Raw genomic sequence first — 13,631 nt, 5'->3', positions numbered from 1 at the left:
TGGAGGCCATATCTTCAAAAGGATATTAATACATTAGAAACTGTACAAAGGAGGGCAACTAAAATGGTGCATGGCCTACATCACAAAACATACCCAGAAAGACTAAGAAATCTCAATATGTATAGTTTGGAGCAGAGAAGGGAAAGGGGGGACATGATAGAAACTTTCAAAGATATGAAGGGTTTTAACAAAGTCCAGGAGGGAAACATTCTCCAAATGAAGAGAAGCAATAGGACACGAGGACATGCACTGAGACTGGAGGGGGGGAGGTTCAGGGGAAATTTGCGGAAAAATTATTTCACAGAAAGGGTAGTGGACAAGTGAAATAGCCTCCCATCAGAGGTGGTAGAGGCTAAGACAGTAGAGCAATTTAAACATGCATGGGATAGACATAAGGATATCCTTACAAAGAAATAAGGATCAAATAAGGTTAGTGATAAAAAATAATATAAAAAAAAAAAAAAAGGGGCAGACTAGATGGGCCAAGTGGTTCTTATCTGCCGACAAATTTTATGTTACAATATTCCCTGGTAGGTTTGTGCTTTGTTGTTCCCAGGTAAACGCATGAGTGTGTTTGTGTGTGTGTGGGTGGGTTACCGGTTGCCCAGAAACCCTCCTCCTCTTGGCAAGAGGCTCAAATTATGACAATAGCAATGGTATATAATATGATTACTAGAACTGCTGCCACATCATGCAGTTTAAGGGACAGAGTAGAGCTGCTGCAGGTTGTATTTATGTGACCGGTGGTAAGGAGACCACCGGTCACAATACCTATCCCTACATACCGCGCCCTCACAATCATGCTGACCAACAGGGACTATTCCCACTCGTGGGTGCCCACAGAGTGGGAATAGAACCCATGGCAACCACAAGCGGCTTGTTGTGCTTGCTCCCCCCACACTGGCTTTCTGCCGGTCACGCATACCACACCCGCTGCTGCACATGACCAGTGGTTGCAGCTTCTTCTACCCAGTTTGCTGTGTGTATGGATCTAAGACCTCAATCAGTGCACTGGACCAGAGAGTAGCTACCAGGAAGAGACAGGAGCCTTACCATGAGGTGGAAGAAGGAGTGCTTAGAGAGTGCAGTACTGGTTTTGACATGTTTGTGTTTATTTATTATGGTATGTTTTAGTGATGAGCGGGTTCGGTTTCTCGGAAACCGAACCCCCCCGAACTTCACGCTTTTTACACGGGTCCGAGGCAGACTCGGATCTTCCCGCCTTGCTCGGTTAACCCGAGCGCGCCCGGACGTCATCATCCCGCTGTCGGATTCTCGCGAGGCTCGGATTCTATCGCGAGACTCGGATTCTATATAAGGAGCCGCGCGTCGCCGCCATTTTCACACGTGCATTGAGATTGATAGGGAGAGGACGTGGCTGGCGTCCTCTCCGTTTAGAGTAGACTAGAGAGTAGTAGAGACACTTGATTTACTAATTTTGGGGAGCATATTAGGAGTACTACTTGCTGATAGTGTGACCAGTGACCACCAGTTTAATTAATCCGTTCTCTGCCTGAAAAAAAACGATACACAGTGTGACACAGTCACATACCATATCTGTGCTCAGCCTCAGTGTGCCCTCAGTGTGCTGCATCATCTATGTAATACTGTATATCTGACTGTGCTGAGTGCTCACTGCTCACACAGCTTAATTGTGGGGGAGACTGGGGAGCAGTTATAGCAGGAGTACATATTTTAACAGTGCACACTTTTGCTGCCAGAGTGCCACTGCCAGTGTGACTGACCAGTGACCACTGACCACCAGTATATTGTGATTGTCTGCCTGAAAAAGTTAAACACTCGTCGTGTGGTGTTTTTATTCTATAAACGCATTCTGCTGACAGTGTCCAGCAGGTCCGTCATTATATAATATATACCTGTCCGGCTGCAGTAGTGATATATATATATTTTTTATATCATTATCATCCAGTCTATATTAGCACTGCAGCAGACGCAGTACGGTAGTCCACGGCTGTAGCTACCTCTGTGTCGGCAGTCGCTCGTCCATCCATAATTGTATACCACCTACCCATGGTGTTTTTTTTTTTCTATCTTCTTGATACTAGAGATGAGCGCCTGAAATTTTTCGGGTTTTGTGTTTTGGTTTTGGGTTCGGTTCCGCGGCCGTGTTTTGGGTTCGAACGCGTTTTGGCAAAACCTCACCGAATTATTTTTGTCGGATTCGGGTGTGTTTTGGATTCGGGTGTTTTTTTCAAAAAACCCTAAAAAACAGCTTAAATCATAGAATTTGGGGGTAATTTTGATCCCAAAGTATTATTAACCTCAAAAAACATAATTTACACTCATTTTCAGCCTATTCTGAACACATCACACCTCACAATATTATTTTTAGTCCTAAAATTTGCACCGAGGTCGCTGTGTGAGTAAGATAAGCGACCCTAGTGGCCGACACAAACACCGGGCCCATCTAGGAGTGGCACTGCAGTGTCACGCAGGATGTCCCTTCCAAAAAACCCTCCCCAAACAGCACATGACGCAAAGAAAAAAAGAGGCGCAATGAGGTAGCTGTGTGAGTAAGATTAGCGACCCTAGTGGCCGACACAAACACCGGGCCCATCTAGGAGTGGCACTGCAGTGTCACGCAGGATGGCCCTTCCAAAAAACCCTCCCCAAACAGCACATGACGCAAAGAAAAAAAGAGGCGCAATGAGGTAGCTGTGTGAGTAAGATTAGCGACCCTAGTGGCCGACACAAACACCGGGCCCATCTAGGAGTGGCACTGCAGTGTCACGCAGGATGGCCCTTCCAAAAAACCCTCCCCAAACAGCACATGACGCAAAGAAAAAAAGAGGCGCAATGAGGTAGCTGACTGTGTGAGTAAGATTAGCGACCCTAGTGGCCGACACAAACACCGGGCACATCTAGGAGTGTCACTGCAGTGTCACGCAGGATGTCCCTTCCAAAAAACCCTCCCCAAACAGCACATGACGCAAAGAAAAAAAGAGGCGCAATGAGGTAGCTGTGTGAGTAAGATTAGCGACCCTAGTGGCCGACACAAACACCGGGCCCATCTAGGAGTGGCACTGCAGTGTCACGCAGGATGTCCCTTCCAAAAAACCCTCCCCAATCAGCACATGATGCAAAGAAAAAGAAAAGAAAAAAGAGGTGCAAGATGGAATTATCCTTGGGCCCTCCCACCCACCCTTATGTTGTATAAACAAAACAGGACATGCACACTTTAACCAACCCATCATTTCAGTGACAGGGTCTGCCACACGACTGTGACTGATATGACGGGTTGGTTTGGACCCCCCCCAAAAAAGAAGCAATTAATCTCTCCTTGCACAAACTGGCTCTACAGAGGCAAGATGTCCACCTCATCTTCACCCTCCGATATATCACCGTGTACATCCCCCTCCTCACAGATTATCAATTCGTCCCCACTGGAATCCACCATCTCAGCTCCCTGTGTACTTTGTGGAGGCAATTGCTGCTGGTCAATGTCTCCGCGGAGGAATTGATTATAATTCATTTTAATGAACATCATCTTCTCCACATTTTCTGGATGTAACCTCGTACACCGATTGCTGACAAGGTGAGCGGCGGCACTAAACACTCTTTCGGAGTACACACTTGTGGGAGGGCAACTTAGGTAGAATAAAGCCAGTTTGTGCAAGGGCCTCCAAATTGCCTCTTTTTCCTGCCAGTATAAGTACGGACTGTGTGACGTGCCTACTTGGATGCGGTCACTCATATAATCCTCCACCATTCTATCAATGTTGAGAGAATCATATGCAGTGACAGTAGACGACATGTCCGTAATCGTTGTCAGGTCCTTCAGTCCGGACCAGATGTCAGCATCAGCAGTCGCTCCAGACTGCCCTGCATCACCGCCAGCGGGTGGGCTCGGAATTCTGAGCCTTTTCCTCGCACCCCCAGTTGCGGGAGAATGTGAAGGAGGAGATGTTGACAGGTCGCGTTCCGCTTGACTTGACAATTTTGTCACCAGCAGGTCTTTCAACCCCAGCAGACCTGTGTCTGCCGGAAAGAGAGATCCAAGGTAGGCTTTAAATCTAGGATCGAGCACGGTGGCCAAAATGTAGTGCTCTGATTTCAACAGATTGACCACCCGTGAATCCTTGTTAAGCGAATTAAGGGCTGCATCCACAAGTCCCACATGCCTAGCGGAATCGCTCCGTGTTAGCTCCTTCTTCAATGCCTCCAGCTTCTTCTGCAAAAGCCTGATGAGGGGAATGACCTGACTCAGGCTGGCAGTGTCTGAACTGACTTCACGTGTGGCAAGTTCAAAGGGCATCAGAACCTTGCACAACGTTGAAATCATTCTCCACTGCACTTGAGACAGGTGCATTCCACCTACTATATCGTGCTCAATTGTATAGGCTTGAATGGCCTTTTGCTGCTCGTCCAACCTCTGAAGCATATAGAGGGTTGAATTCCACCTCGTTACCACTTCTTGCTTCAGATGATGGCAGGGCAGGTTCAGTAGTTTTTGGTGGTGCTCCAGTCTTCTGTACGTGGTGCCTGTACGCCGAAAGTGTCCCGCAATTTTTCTGGCCACCGACAGCATCTCTTGCACGCCCCTGTCGTTTTTTAAAAAATTCTGCACCACCAAATTCAAGGTATGTGCAAAACATGGGACGTGCTGGAATTTGCCCATATTTAATGCACACACAATATTGCTGGCGTTGTCCGATGCCACAAATCCACAGGAGAGTCCAATTGGGGTAAGCCATTCCGCGATGATCTTCCTCAGTTGCCGTAAGAGGTTTTCAGCTGTGTGCGTATTCTGGAAAGCGGTGATACAAAGCGTAGCCTGCCTAGGAAAGAGTTGGCGTTTGCGAGATGCTGCTACTGGTGCCGCCGCTGCTGTTCTTGCGGCGGGAGTCCATACATCTACCCAGTGGGCTGTCACAGTCATATAGTCCTGACCCTGCCCTGCTCCACTTGTCCACATGTCCGTGGTTAAGTGGACATTGGGTACAACTGCATTTTTTAGGACACTGGTGAGTCTTTTTCTGACGTCCGTGTACATTCTCGGTATCGCCTGCCTAGAGAAGTGGAACCTAGATGGTATTTGGTAACGGGGGCACACTGCCTCAATAAATTGTCTAGTTCCCTGTGAACTAACGGCGGATACCGGACGCACGTCTAACACCAACATAGTTGTCAAGGACTCAGTTATCCGCTTTGCAGTAGGATGACTGCTGTGATATTTCATCTTCCTCGCAAAGGACTGTTGAACAGTCAATTGCTTACTGGAAGTAGTACAAGTGGGCTTACGACTTCCCCTCTGGGATGACCATCGACTCCCAGCGGCAACAACAGCAGCGCCAGCAGCAGTAGGCGTTACACGCAAGGATGCATCGGAGGAATCCCAGGCAGGAGAGGACTCGTCAGACTTGCCAGTGACATGGCCTGCAGGACTATTGGCATTCCTGGGGAAGGAGGAAATTGACACTGAGGGAGTTGGTGGGGTGGTTTGCGTGAGCTTGGTTACAAGAGGAAGGGATTTACTGGTCAGTGGACTGCTTCCGCTGTCACCCAAAGTTTTTGAACTTGTCACTGACTTATTATGAATGCGCTGCAGGTGACGTATAAGGGAGGATGTTCCGAGGTGGTTAACGTCCTTACCCCTACTTATTACAGCTTGACAAAAGGAACACACGGCTTGACACCTGTTGTCCGCATTTCTGGTGAAATACCTCCACACCGAAGAGCTGATTTTTTTGGTATTTTCACCTGGCATGTCAACGGCCATATTCCTCCCACGGACAACAGGTGTCTCCCCGGGTGCCTGACTTAAACAAACCACCTCACCATCAGAATCCTCCTGGTCAATTTCCTCCCCAGCGCCAGCAACACCCATATCCTCCTCATCCTGGTGTACTTCAACACTGACATCTTCAATCTGACTATCAGGAACTGGACTGCGGGTGCTCCTTCCAGCACTTGCAGGGGGCATGCAAATAGTGGAAGGCGCATGCTCTTCACGTCCAGTGTTGGGAAGGTCAGGCATCGCAAACGACACAATTGGACTCTCCTTGTGGATTTGGGATTTCAAAGAACGCACAGTTCTTTGCGGTGCTTTTGCCAGCTTGAGTCTTTTCAGTTTTCTAGCGAGAGGCTGAGTGCTTCCATCCTCATGTGAAGCTGAACCACTAGCCATGAACATAGGCCAGGGCCTCAGCCGTTCCTTGCCACTCCGTGTGGTAAATGGCATATTGGCAAGTTTACGCTTCTCCTCCGACAATTTTATTTTAGGTTTTGGAGTCCTTTTTTTTCTGATATTTGGTGTTTTGGATTTGACATGCTCTGTACTATGACATTGGGCATCGGCCTTGGCAGACGACGTTGCTGGCATTTCATCGTCTCGGCCATGACTAGTGGCAGCAGCTTCAGCACGAGGTGGAAGTGGATCTTGATCTTTCCCTAATTTTGGAACCTCAACTTTTTTGTTCTCCATATTTTATAGGCAGAACTAAAAGGCACCTCAGGTAAACAATGGAGATGGATGGATTGGATAGTTTACTAGTATACAATTATGGACGGACTGCCACGGTTAGGTGGTATAAAAAAACCACGGTTAGGTGGTATATATTATAATAATAATACAATTATGGATGGACGGACTGCCTGCCGACTGCCGACACAGAGGTAGCCACAGCCGTGAACTACCGCACTGTACACTGGTTGATAAAGAGATAGTAGTATACTCGTAACAACTAGTATGACACTATGACGACGGTATAAAGAATGGAAAAAAAACCACGGTTAGGTGGTATATATTATAATAATAATAATACAATTATGGATGGACGGACTGCCTGCCGACTGCCGACACAGAGGTAGCCACAGCCGTGAACTACCGCACTGTACACTGGTTGATAAAGAGATAGTAGTATACTCGTAACAACTAGTATGACACTATGACGACGGTATAAAGAATGAAAAAAAAACCACGGTTAGGTGGTATATATTATAATAATAATACAGTTATGGATGGACGGACTGCCTGCCGACTGCCGACACAGAGGTAGCCACAGCCGTGAACTACCGCACTGTACACTGGTTGATAAAGAGATAGTAGTATACTCGTAACAACTAGTATGATACTATGACGACGGTATAAAGAATGGAAAAAAAACCACGGTTAGGTGGTATATATTATAATAATAATACAATTATGGATGGACGGACTGCCTGCCGACTGCCGACACAGAGGTAGCCACAGCCGTGAACTACCGCACTGTACACTGGTTGATAAAGAGATAGTAGTATACTCGTAACAACTAGTATGACACTATGACGACGGTATAAAGAATGGAAAAAAAACCACGGTTAGGTGGTATATATTATAATAATAATACAATTATGGATGGACGGACTGCCTGCCGACTGCCGACACAGAGGTAGCCACAGCCGTGAACTACCGCACTGTACACTGGTTGATAAAGAGATAGTAGTATACTCGTAACAACTAGTATGACACTATGACGACGGTATAAAGAATGGAAAAAAAACCACGGTTAGGTGGTATATATTATAATAATAATACAATTATGGATGGACGGACTGCCTGCCGACTGCCGACACAGAGGTAGCCACAGCCGTGAACTACCGCACTGTACACTGGTTGATAAAGAGATAGTAGTATACTCGTAACAACTAGTATGACACTATGACGGTATAAAGAAAGAAAAAAAAATACCACGGTTAGGTGGTATATATTGTAATACAATTATGGATGGACGGACTGCCTGCCGAGTTCCGACTGCCGACACAGAGGTAGCCACAGCCGTGAACTACCGCACTGTACTGTGTCTGCTGCTAATATAGACTGGTTGATAAAGAGATAGTATACAATACATACAACAATGAATATACTACTATACTGGTGGTCAGGCACTGGTCACCACTAGTCACACTGGCAGTGGCACTCCTGCAGCAAAAGTGTGCACTGTTTAATTTTAAATTAATATAATATTATGTACTCCTGGGGGCTCCTGCTATAACAACCTGCAGTGCTCCCCAGTCTCCCCCACAATTATTATAAGCTTTGCCTTTTATACATTGATGTGCAGCACACTGGGCTGAGCTGAGTGCACACAGACTGAGTCACACTGTGTGACTGGCTGCTGCTGTGTATCGTTTTTTTTCAGGCAGAGAACGGATATAGCAGAGAACGGATATATATTAAAATAAATAAAAGTTAACTAACAACAACTGCACTGGTCACTGTGGTAAACTCTGTCTGACTCTGCACAATCTCTCTCTCTCTTCTAATCTAATTTCTAATGGAGAGGACGCCAGCCACGTCCTCTCCCTATCAATCTCAATGCACGTGTGAAAATGGCGGCGACGCGCGGCTCCTTATATAGAATCCGAGTCTCGCGAGAATCCGACAGCGTCATGATGACGTTCGGGCGCGCTCGGGTTAACCGAGCAAGGCGGGAGGATCCGAGTCTGCTCGGACCCGTGAAAAAAACATGAAGTTCGTGCGGGTTCGGTTTCAGAGAAACCGAACCCGCTCATCTCTACTTGATACTAGTAGCTTACTTTAGGAGTCTGCAGTGCTGAGCTGACAGTGTCCAGCAGGTCCGTCATTATATAATATATACCTGTCCGGCTGCAGTAGTGATGTATATATATTTTATATCTCATTATCATCCAGTCTATATTAGCAGCAGACGCAGTACGGTAGTCCACGGCTGTAGCTACCTCTGTGTCGGTAGTCGCTCGTCCATCCATAATTGTATACCACCTACCCGTGGTGTTTTTTTTTCTATCTTCTTGATACTAGTAGCTTACTTTAGGAGTCTGCAGTGCTGAGCTGACAGTGTCCAGCAGGTCCGTCATTATATAATATATACCTGTCCGGCTGCAGTAGTGATATATATATATTTTATATCTCATTATCATCCAGTCTATATTAGCAGCAGATGCAGTACGGTAGTCCACGGCTGTAGCTACCTCTGTGTCGGCAGTCGCTCGTCCATCCATAATTGTATACCACCTACCTGTGGTGTTTTTTTTTTTCTATCTTCTTGATACTACTAGTAGCTTACTTTAGGAGTCTGCAGTGCTGAGCTGACAGTGTCCAGCAGGTCCGTCATTATATAATATATACCTGTCCGGCTGCAGTAGTGATATATATATATTTTATATCTCATTATCATCCAGTCTATATTAGCAGCAGACGCAGTACGGTAGTCCACGGCTGTAGCTACCTCTGTGTCGGCAGTCGCTCGTCCATCCATAATTGTATACCACCTACCTGTGGTGTTTTTTTTTTTTTCTATCTTCTTGATACTACTAATAGCTTACTTTAGGAGTCTGCAGTGCTGAGCTGACAGTGTCCAGCAGGTCCGTCATTATATAATATATACCTGTCCGGCTGCAGTAGTGATATATATATATTTTATATCTCATTATCATCCAGTCTATATTAGCAGCAGACGCAGTACGGTAGTCCACGGCTATAGCTACCTCTGTGTCGGCAGTCGCTCGTCCATCCATAATTGTATACCACCTACCCGTGGTGTTTTTTTTTTCTATCTTCTTGATACTAGTAGCTTACTTTAGGAGTCTGCAGTGCTGAGCTGACAGTGTCCAGCAGGTCCATCATTATATAATATATACCTGTCCGGCTGCAGTAGTGATATATATATATATTTTTTATATCATTATCATCCAGTCTATATTAGCAGCAGATGCAGTACGGTAGTCCACGGCTGTAGCTACCTCTGTGTCGGCAGTCGCTCGTCCATCCATAATTGTATACCACCTACCTGTGGTGGTTTTTTTTCCCCTATCTTCTTGATACTAGTAGCTTACTTTAGGAGTCTGCAGTGCTGAGCTGACAGTGTCCAGCAGGTCCGTCATTATATAATATATACCTGTCCGGCTGCAGTAGTGATATATATATATATTTTTTATATCATTATCATCCAGTCTATATTAGCAGCAGACGCAGTACGGTAGTCCACGGCTGTAGCTACCTCTGTGTCGGCAGTCGCTCGTCCATCCATAATTGTATACCACCTACCTGTGGTGTTTTTTTTTCTTCTATCTTCTTGATACTAGTAGCTTACTTTAGGAGTCTGCAGTGCTGAGCTGACAGTGTCCAGCAGGTCCGTCATTATATAATATATACCTGTCCGGCTGCAGTAGATATATATATATATATATTTTTATATCATTATCATCCAGTCTATATTAGCAGCAGACGCAGTACGGTAGTCCACGGCTGTAGCTACCTCTGTGTCGGCAGTCGCTCGTCCATCCATAAGTATACTAGTATCCATCCATCTCCATTGTTTACCTGAGGTGCCTTTTAGTTGTGCCTATTAAAATATGGAGAACAAAAATGTTGAGGTTCCAAAAATAGGGAAAGATCAAGATCGACTTCCACCTCGTGCTGAAGCTGCTGCCACTAGTCATGGCCGAGACGATGAAATGCCAGCAACGTCGTCTGCCAAGGCCGATGCCCAATGTCATAGTACAGAGCATGTAAAATCCAAAACACCAAATATCAGTAAAAAAGGACTCAAAAATCTAAAATAAAATTGTCGGAGGAGAAGCGTAAACTTGCCAATATGCCATTTACCACACGGAGTGGCAAGGAACGGCTGAGGCCCTGGCCTATGTTCATGGCTAGTGGTTCAGCTTCACATGAGGATGGAAGCACTCAGCCTCTCGCTAGAAAAATGAAAAGACTCAAGCTGGCAAAAGCACAGCAAAGAACTGTGCGTTCTTCGAAATCTCAAATCCACAAGGAGAGTCCAATTGTGTCGTTTGCGATGCCTGACCTTCCCAACACTGGACGTGAAGAGCATGCGCCTTCCACCATTTGCACGCCCCCTGCAAGTGCTGGAAGGAGCACCCGCAGTCCAGTTCCTGATAGTCAGATTGAAGATGTCAGTGTTGAAGTACACCAGGATGAGGAGGATATGGGTGTTGCTGGCGCTGGGGAGGAAATTGACCAGGAGGATTCTGATGGTGAGGTGGTTTGTTTAAGTCAGGCACCCGGGGAGACACCTGTTGTCCGTGGGAGGAATAGGGCCATTGACATGCCTGGTGAAAATACCAAAAAAATCAGCTCTTCGGTGTGGAAGTATTTCAACAGAAATGCGGACAACATTTGTCAAGCCGTGTGTTGCCTTTGTCAAGCTGTAATAAGTAGGGGTAAGGACGTTAACCACCTCGGAACATCCTCCCTTATACGTCACCTGCAGCGCATTCATCATAAGTCAGTGACAAGTTCAAAAACTTTGGGCGACAGCGGAAGCAGTCCACTGACCAGTAAATCCCTTCCTCTTGTAACCAAGCTCACGCAAACCACCCCACCAACTCCCTCAGTGTCAATTTCCTCCTTCCCCAGGAATGCCAATAGTCCTGCAGGCCATGTCACTGGCAATTATGACGAGTCCTCTCCTGCCTGGGATTCCTCCGATGCATCCTTGCGTGTAACGCCTACTGCTGCTGGCGCTGCTGTTGTTGCTGCTGGGAGTCGAAGGTCATCCCAGAGGGGAAGTCGTACTCGTAAGACCACTTTTACTACTTCCACCAAGCAATTGACTGTCCAACAGTCCTTTGCGAGGAAGATGAAATATCACAGCAGTCATCCTGCTGCAAAGCGGATAACTGAGGCCTTGGCATCCTGGGCGGTGAGAAACGTGGTTCCGGTATCCATCATTACTGCAGAGGCAACTAGAGACTTGTTGGAGGTACTGTGTCCCCGGTACCAAATACCATCTAGGTTCCATTTCTCTAGGCAGGCGATACCGAAAATGTACACAGACCTCAGAAAAAGACTCACCAGTGTCCTAAAAAATGCAGTTGTACCCAATGTCCACTTAACCACGGACATGTGGACAAGTGGAGCAGGGCAGGCTCAGGACTATATGACTGTGACAGCCCACTCGGTAGATGTATGGACTCCCGCCGCAAGAACAGCAGCAGCGGCACCAGTAGCAGCATCTCGCAAACGCCAACTCTTTCCTAGGCAGGCTACGCTTTGTATCACCGCTTTCCAGAATACGCACACAGCTAAAAACCTCTTACGGCAACTGAGGAAGATCATTGCAGAATGGCTTACCCCAATTGGACTCTCCTGTAGATTTGTGGCATCGGACAACGCCAGCAATATTGTGTGTGCATTAAATCTGGGCAAATTCCAGCACGTCCCATGTTTTGCACATACCTTGAATTTGGTGGTGCAGAATTATTTAAAAAACGACAGGGGCGTGCAAGAGATGCTGTCGGTGGCCAGAAGAATTGCGGGACACTTTCGGCGTACAGGCACCACGTACAGAAGACTGGAGCACCACCAAAAATGCCTGAACCTGCCCTGCCATCATCTGAAGCAAGAAGTGGTAACGAGGTGGAATTCAACCCTCTATATGCTTCAGAGGTTGGAGGAGCAGCAAAAGGCCATTCAAGCCTATACAACTGAGCACGATATAGGAGGTGGAATGCACCTGTCTCAAGCGCAGTGGAGAATGATTTCAACGTTGTGCAAGGTTCTGCAACCTTTTGAACTTGCCACACGTGAAGTCAGTTCAGACACTGCCAGCCTGAGTCAGGTCATTCCCCTCATCAGGCTTTTGCAGAAGAAGCTGGAGACATTGAAGGAGGAGCTAACACAGAGCGATTCCGCTAGGCATGTGGGACTTGTGGATGGAGCCCTTAATTCGCTTAACAAGGATTCACGGGTGGTCAATCTGTTGAAATCAGAGCACTACATTTTGGCCACCGTGCTCGATCCTAGATTTAAAACCTACCTTGGATCTCTCTTTCCGGCAGACACAAGTCTGCTGGGGTTCAAAGAACTGCTGGTGACAAAATTGTCAAGTCAAGCGGAACGCGACCTGTCAACATCTCCTCCTTCACATTCTCCTGCAACTGGGGGTGCGAGGAAAAGGCTCAGAATTCCGAGCCCACCCGCTGGCGGTGATGCAGGGCAGTCTGGAGCGACTGCTGATGCTGACATCTGGTCCGGACTGAAGGACCTGACAACGATTACGGACATGTCTTCTACTGTCACTGCATATGATTCTCTCCCCATTGAAAGAATGGTGGAGGATTATATGAGTGACCGCATCCAAGTAGGCACGTCAGACAGTCCGTACTTATACTGGCAGGAAAAAGAGGCAATTTGGAGGCCCTTGCACAAACTGGCTTTATTCTACCTAAGTTGCCCTCCCACAAGTGTGTACTCCGAAAGAGTGTTTAGTGCCGCCGCTCACCTTGTCAGCAATCGGCGTACGAGGTTACATCCAGAAAATGTGGAGAAGATGATGTTCATTAAAATGAATTATAATCAATTCCTCCGTGGAGACATTCACCAGCAGCAATTGCCTCCACAAAGTACACAGGGAGCTGAGATGGTGGATTCCAGTGGGGACGAATTGATAATCTGTGAGGAGGGGGATGTACACGGTGATATATCGGAGGATGATGATGAGATGGACATCTTGCCTCTGTAGAGCCAGTTTGTGCAAGGAGAGATTAATTGCTTCTTTTTTGGTGGGGGTCCAAACCAACCCGTCATTTCAGTCACAGTCGTGTGGCAGACCCTGTCACTGAAATGATGGGTTGGTTAAAGTGTGCATGTCCTGTTTATACAACATAAGGGTGGGTGGGAGGGC

This window comes from Pseudophryne corroboree, chromosome 2 (genome assembly GCF_028390025.1).
Source record: "Pseudophryne corroboree isolate aPseCor3 chromosome 2, aPseCor3.hap2, whole genome shotgun sequence".
In the NCBI taxonomy this organism is placed as follows: Eukaryota; Metazoa; Chordata; class Amphibia; order Anura; family Myobatrachidae; genus Pseudophryne; species Pseudophryne corroboree.
The sequence above is the reverse complement of the archived record's forward strand: the minus strand, read 5'-3'. Positions refer to the sequence as shown.